Here is a 6,717-nt window from a genome sequence, read left to right on the forward strand (position 1 = left end):
ACGACAAATGGCTAAAAACAACACAAATGTGTTAATCCTTCAAATATTGATGACAAATATTGCAGCTCTGTGCCTGGTCGCTGTGGGTTGGAGGCTCCGGTTGCGGGGGGTGCGGGGAACAAGCTGGGGCATGATTGGGACAGGGGTAGGGGTAGGGTCCGCGTGGCTGCTGCCCGGCCTGCTGCACCCCTGCGTTGATCTGGTTGTGCTTCACCTATCTCTCCCAGTGCCAGGACTCAAGCTTAGTACATACACCACACAATAGGCCTAGGGTTTGCGGGAAGTGGCTCAGGAGGTAGAGTGGGTCATCTAGTATTCACAACAGTTTGATCCCCGGCTCCTCCTGGTGGTGTGCTGATGTGTCCTTGAGCAAGGAACTTAACCCCCTAACTCCTTCCCAGGCACCGCTATATGGTAGCCCACTGCTCCTTGATACATCAGTTACTAGGATGGGTAAAATGCAGAGAAATGCATTTTGTTGCCTCAGTATTTGTACTCTGTGCAATGACAATTAGTTTGATCTAATCTAATGTGGCTGGTAGCTGCAATTTTGCCTGTCAGGCTCCTGCCCTGACGTGCTTCTCGTCCCTCCTGCAATTTTAATACCATTCATATTAGCTTAGAACACATTCACTCGCACATAAATCTTACTCCGAACAACACTCCACCAGACCAGGGTCTGCAGGGCAGAAGGGGTGTGAGTGATTTGGGTTTGACCTGCTTGGAGGACTTGCACCCCCACGGCCTGCAATTTTAACTGCAGTTGCCAATAGCACACATAGAGCACTGGGGTTTCCGGGATGGCGGGGTGCTGCGGGATTGGTGGGGGGTGTGGTTGGCCGGGGGGCCACCAGGTGGGCTGGGTTCGGGTCCTGGCGGCTTGCGCCTAGTGCCGGGTGGTTTCTAGCATGTTGCGACCCGGCGGGGCTGTGGGGGGTGGCTGCTTGCCGTTGTAGGTGTGGGTTGGGGTGCCGGGGGCGGTGGTCGGCCTTTGCTGCCGCTGCGTGGCCTTTCTGTGGTGGGTGCCTCGGGTGGTGGAGGGCCCACATATCTGGCTGTCTGCATGTATCTGCCGGGGGGGAGGGCTGACATCTGGGTGTCCTGTGCTGCCGGGTGTCCTGTCCTGGACTACGTGGATTGGCGCTTGGGGCTTGTGGCTGGGTGGGGCGTCTGGCCAGTTACGGTGGGGCGGGCCTCACCTCTGCATGGGGGCGTTGGTGGCCGTGGGAGCCCCGGCGGCTTGCAGGGTGGGCAGTTTGGACAGGGTTTCAAAGCCTTGGTTCTACGCCTTCGGCTGCATCTTATACCTGTGGGTTAGCATTAGCGTGTGGGGGTAGGTTGTATGTGTAAACCTCAAGGGTGCAGGGTCTCCTTAGGCTATTTGGCTGCGGGACTCAGGGGTGGGTTCGGGGCCTTTTTCCGCTGCTTGGAGGTGGTATGATATACGGCGATTATAATTATAACCTCATACACCAAAACCAATTGGGACAAGTCCATTGTAATCACCTGTGGACACATCACACCCACCCACCCACACCCACACACACACAGGCGGACTCAAATGACACCACCAGCACCTGCTTTGAACACAGTCCCGAACACCCTCCAGTTTTACATCCCCCTCCTTCCCTCCCTCATATACTGCCATAGCTATCACAGGAAGGGACCACGTGCTCAACTGCTGTTCCAGTTTTCCTGGATTTAATACGCTGTGTTTTGACGATACATGTTGTCATCTGACGTTTCTATGTTTATGTTTTTCAACGTATATGTTGTTGTTTGGTTCTATGTTTACTTGTCCCACCCGTGGTGGTTCTCCATCTCTTGGCGTAGTGATTTGTTGTTTATAGACCAAAACATGGTTAGATCATTCTCCAAAGAGGGGGATTGGTGGCAGTTCTGTGTAACAAAAGCTGTGCTCTTGTCATCCCAAATTAAATTAAGTTTCATTGCAGATTGAGTTGCAGGTTGAACTCCACTTGCACACTAACTCTGTCCTAGCTGTAATCGCATACAAATACTCTGTGTTGTATGCCCAGCATGCCGATAGCACAGGTTAAAAAAAATTTAAAAATAAAAATATTGCTGACAGCACTAAAGATGAAACAAATTTAAATTCAACTGATGTAATTATAGTTAATTAGTCTCAAAATACAAACTATAAATTCCTTCCACTGACACTTTATCAACAGAAGAAACAGTGTTTAAAATGTAATATCTGCCATTCAAATTATAATTTTAGTATACATAAAGCTAGAGTAATGAGTGAACCTTGTGAAACAAAATCCATTGTGGCTGATGGTAACTGCTTCTTTCGGGCATTACCATTTGCATTTTTAGTGAAAATGAAGTAAATCACAGAAAAATAAAACTTATGGTGATGACACACATGAAAGAAAACTCCGATGTGTACAATAGTTATTTAAGACATGACTATTTATCTGTTGAAAATGAATTACAATTATCCCAAATGAAATATGTTGGAAGTTGGGCGACTGAAGTTGAAATACAGGCAGCAGCAGATGTACTAGGTGAACATATAGTCACATAGTCGTCACAAATGGTTAAAATAGTGACCATCAGAGCCACAAATTAAAATAGAGATAGGAATTTACTTAAAACATATCAATGAATGTCATTATGAAGTTGTTACATGTGTTAAATGTCGAAATTCAGAAGGTTGTGCTCACATGTGCAATAGAAGTCACCAATGATGCAAAGCAAACGAATCTGGATGTTACAGTAACTACTACAATGTCTGTCATGCACCGTTACCTGGTGAAATACAAAATTACCAACTTAATGACAAAAATTTCAGACATCCAATGAAGGTGAATAATTTCTTTATTTACCTTTCTTAAGATGGTTTAGTTTGTGTAACACATACATCAGAAATGTCAAGCTTTCGTTATAAAATTTCACTTCCAAAACATTGTTAATTTTAGTTAATCAGCTACATTACATTACATTGCATTTAGCAGACGCTTTTATCCAAAGTGACTTACAATTATTCAAACACCGACGGACGCAGCCATCAGGAGCAATTAGGGGTTAAGTGTCTTGCTCAAGGACACTACAGCATGCTAGCAGGAGGAGCCTGGGATCGAACCAGCAACGTTTAGATTACTAGACGACCAGCTCTACCTCCTGAGCTACCATCCCCACATAAGAAGAATAATTTTAAATTGTCACATGACACGCCACTACAAACATGCATACACACACACACTTCGGATGGTGGCCAGTGAAATGGGTCCTCTGCATTTGACCCATCCTTTCTTTTCTTTTTGTACTTAAGATTGCCATTTTAATAAAATACAGTCATTATTTGGCATGTGAGCTTTATAAATACTGTGAAATTTGTTTGATTATTTTGTCCAGATGTGGACAACTGTTTAACAAAACAATTATCTGATTTGTCTTGTAATTTCTTGTCCAAATTTCCAAATTACTCTACAACTTACAAACAAAATTAGGACTGTTAGCTCAGCTGTTTAGAACTGTTATTTAGAACTGACCTATCTCATATGACACAAATCATGTCACTTTAGAAATTAAAATGGGAAATGGGAACGCTACATAATGTCATTACAGTTTGATTTGTGGAATTACATGAACTTAACTACATAATTTTTGTGAGTTCAGTCAATTTGGATGCATTTCACAAAAAGACGTGCCTAAAACGAATAAACTGGACCCCGTGTACAAGCTGGACCCCTGATAATAAATATAGCTGTTCCTATTGTTATTGTTCTGCAGCCCCTTATTGTTATTGTTTGGGAAAAATTTTCAGAATTTTGAAGCCTAAAGCTATCTGGAACATCAACTTCGGCATAACACATGAAAACAGTTCACATCTTGTTCGAACCGCCCTGTCACAAAGACCTTGTGGTTGATGTTTCATCAACCACATCGATTTTAACTCAGATGAGCCAGTACATCTGATGCCAAAGTATGTCTAACCTGCTATGAACACAGTTCAGGTGTCATTTTAACCGCTATGTCAAAAGGATCTTGTGATTTTAATTTCATCCAAATCAATACACATATTGAACAGATACAATGGTACCTTGACTTACGACTGTAATTCGTTCTATAAGAACGGTCGTATGTTAAAACAGTCGTATGTCGAAGCAATTTTCCCATATGAATTATGAAATAATGAAGGGTGAAAATGAACTAACTATGTGCACACACACGATGTAGGTCGCCCACTGACTGACTGCTGACTGGCCGCCGACGCGCCAACTGCAAATTTCCACGGTTGTATCTTGGAACCGAACAAATTTGACCCAGAATATTCAGTTGGTCTTGGTTAACTGATACGTCACATGTCTCATTCTAAAATGAACGAGATGAGATTTGCAGTACAAGATGATGATGACGTCATCATTTTATTTACTAAAATTTGTGCAGATTCCGATTGAGGAGGTCCGGTGGACTGTGTCAGTGGGCGGCGTGGACTCGGTCACTTTGTAGTCTTTAGACGTTAACAAACTATTGATTTACATGCATATTTATGTAGCTCCTCAACTCGTGGATGACAGTATCAATCCGTTCGATTGATATTTAAATCCATGGTCCACATTACCTTGCGGGATTAATGAAAAAAATAATTAAAAATAATCCGTAAAATGTAATCAGTGTCCCTCGAAAATACTGAAATGTGCGACTCAGTGATGCGTTCAATATCCAGTGAGACGTCGGAAAAGAGAAGCCATGCAATGGTAATTACCCACAGAAATGCCACAACATTTTTCTTATATCATGTAAATGTAACTCACTGAAAATGTAATCCAAGAAAAAAAACTGAACATATAAATGACGTGCCTAACACGACACCAAACATCCACCTGTCACTGACAGTGCAGCTCTATTTCAACCAACAATGCAGTGAGTTCTAATAATGAGAAGTTCTGGTTCACAGGCAAACATCGATGGTTATTTTAAAGACAGGAGGGTTGCGTTGTATAGACATAGTGATTGCTCTGCGAGACGAGCAACCAGGAGATGACAGACTGGCAGGAGCCTATGCTGTGTTCAAGTAAACTCGGAAAATCATGCTGCATTTCAGAGAACCCGGGAAACTGTAAAACACACCTAACATAACTAAACTGGACCTCGTGGATTGGTGTCTGCAGTTATATTTATTATTATTATTTTTATTATTTAATATAAGAATATTAAACTTTTTTTTTTTTTTTTTCATTTGAGCGTCAGATACACATTTTTTTCTTTTAACAAATGCATTTTACATATCTTTTAACTAATGGGGGCAAAATGAAGAAAACTTTTTTTTTTAAGTCTAAGGTGGTCAGGTTCACGAGCACCCGAATGCCTTAAACGGCGGAGGGGGGAAAGCACATTCATAGGGAAAGAGCATTAAACCTGGTGACAGCCAAATCGATTAGCCAGTCAATGAATTTAAAGCAAGTCTGCTTTCCCAGGCCTAGCTATCAGATCTTTATCAGTCCCTCCGTTTCAGAGGGGTAGAAGACCGAGAGAGTGGAGGCGGGAGATAGAGTAAACAAGGCAGATTGGAGGGATTGGAGTTTTGAATGTGACTGCAGCGATCATTATCTTGTGTCAGCTTGTCTGTCTGCCCTGGAAGCATTTCCCACTGACAGCTTGTTCAGCCTCTGTTCACATTATACCCTCTAGACCAGCGGTTCCCAACCTTTTCAGACGCGCGGCCCATTTGAAAACCTCAAAAGCGTTCGCGGCCCACATCTGACCAGAAGTAATACCGGAGGCAAACAGTGTGTTCTCAGAGGACGTACATTTTAACAATCATATGCATTCTCATAAATACAGTGCAGCAGTGATAAAACAAAAAAAAGAGGTGGGTCAAAAATAACCCTATATCTATATAACTTTCGAGTAATGTTCGTAACGTAAAACTAACAATAACAGGAGCACATCATAATAATATTAACTCACCTAATGAGCGGCTGATGTTGCATGGTAGACACCAAATACGTGATGTCTGGCCAAAGGGACGACGATCTGGCTTAACATTCAGTTCATTCCTGTATTTCGTCTTCAATGCCACAAGCACCGAAAAGCCAGTCTCACAGAGATACAGTACGTAGTCGGGAAAGGCATCAGAAATCGCACAGCTCTGTTGGACAGATTGTCATTTGTGTTCTCGGTGCCCATACATGACGTTCCCATGTCTTTCTTCTTGCCCTGGTACTCCTTAAGTTTATAATCGAAAAATTCAAGCGGCTTGGACATGTACTGTTGGTGTTTTGTCTTGAGGTGACTGCGCAGTTTACATGGCACACATCACGTACAGCGGTAATGGTTCTTCTTCCGTGCCTGTCCAAAAAAATCACAATAATAAATATTCAGCGCTATACTTTCTCCGAACCTTTCTTTTTGTTTGACAGGCAGGACTGTCCCGCCTGTCCGCCTTTCCTCTGCTGTGTGCCTGATGCTAGTCAACCATCCATTTTGATTATCACCACAAGTTCTTAAATGTACAGGTGCACGTCGATTGTGGTCCGGCTTGGATATAGTACGTCCTAACATGAGTTCCTATCTATCAGTGACGATGCATTTTTGAAGGTTTTAAAGAAAAAATACCATGACATTATTATCTTTTTTTTTTTACATTTTAAAAAAGTTTTTGTAATTAATAATTTCTTTTAAATTTTTCAATAAAATCTATGTGTTTTGCCCATGATTTGGCTGGCCATTTGCAATACCCTACCC

General features: G+C 42.5%; 1 long non-coding RNA gene across 1 annotated transcript in view; it reads right to left on the reverse strand.

Moving 5' to 3' along the window:
- The window catches only part of LOC307237939, a 12,986-nt gene extending 6,512 nt beyond the window's left edge, over positions 1-6,474 (reverse strand). The window contains exon 1 of the long non-coding RNA XR_013844420.1: positions 5,941-6,474. This is a non-coding gene — a long non-coding RNA (uncharacterized lncRNA). The remainder of the gene's footprint in view (positions 1-5,940) is intronic.
- Positions 6,475-6,717: the final 243 nt, after the last annotated feature.

The sequence above is a fragment of the Zeus faber genome, assembly GCF_960531495.2.
Source record: "Zeus faber genome assembly, chromosome: 12".
Taxonomy (NCBI): Eukaryota; Metazoa; Chordata; class Actinopteri; order Zeiformes; family Zeidae; genus Zeus; species Zeus faber.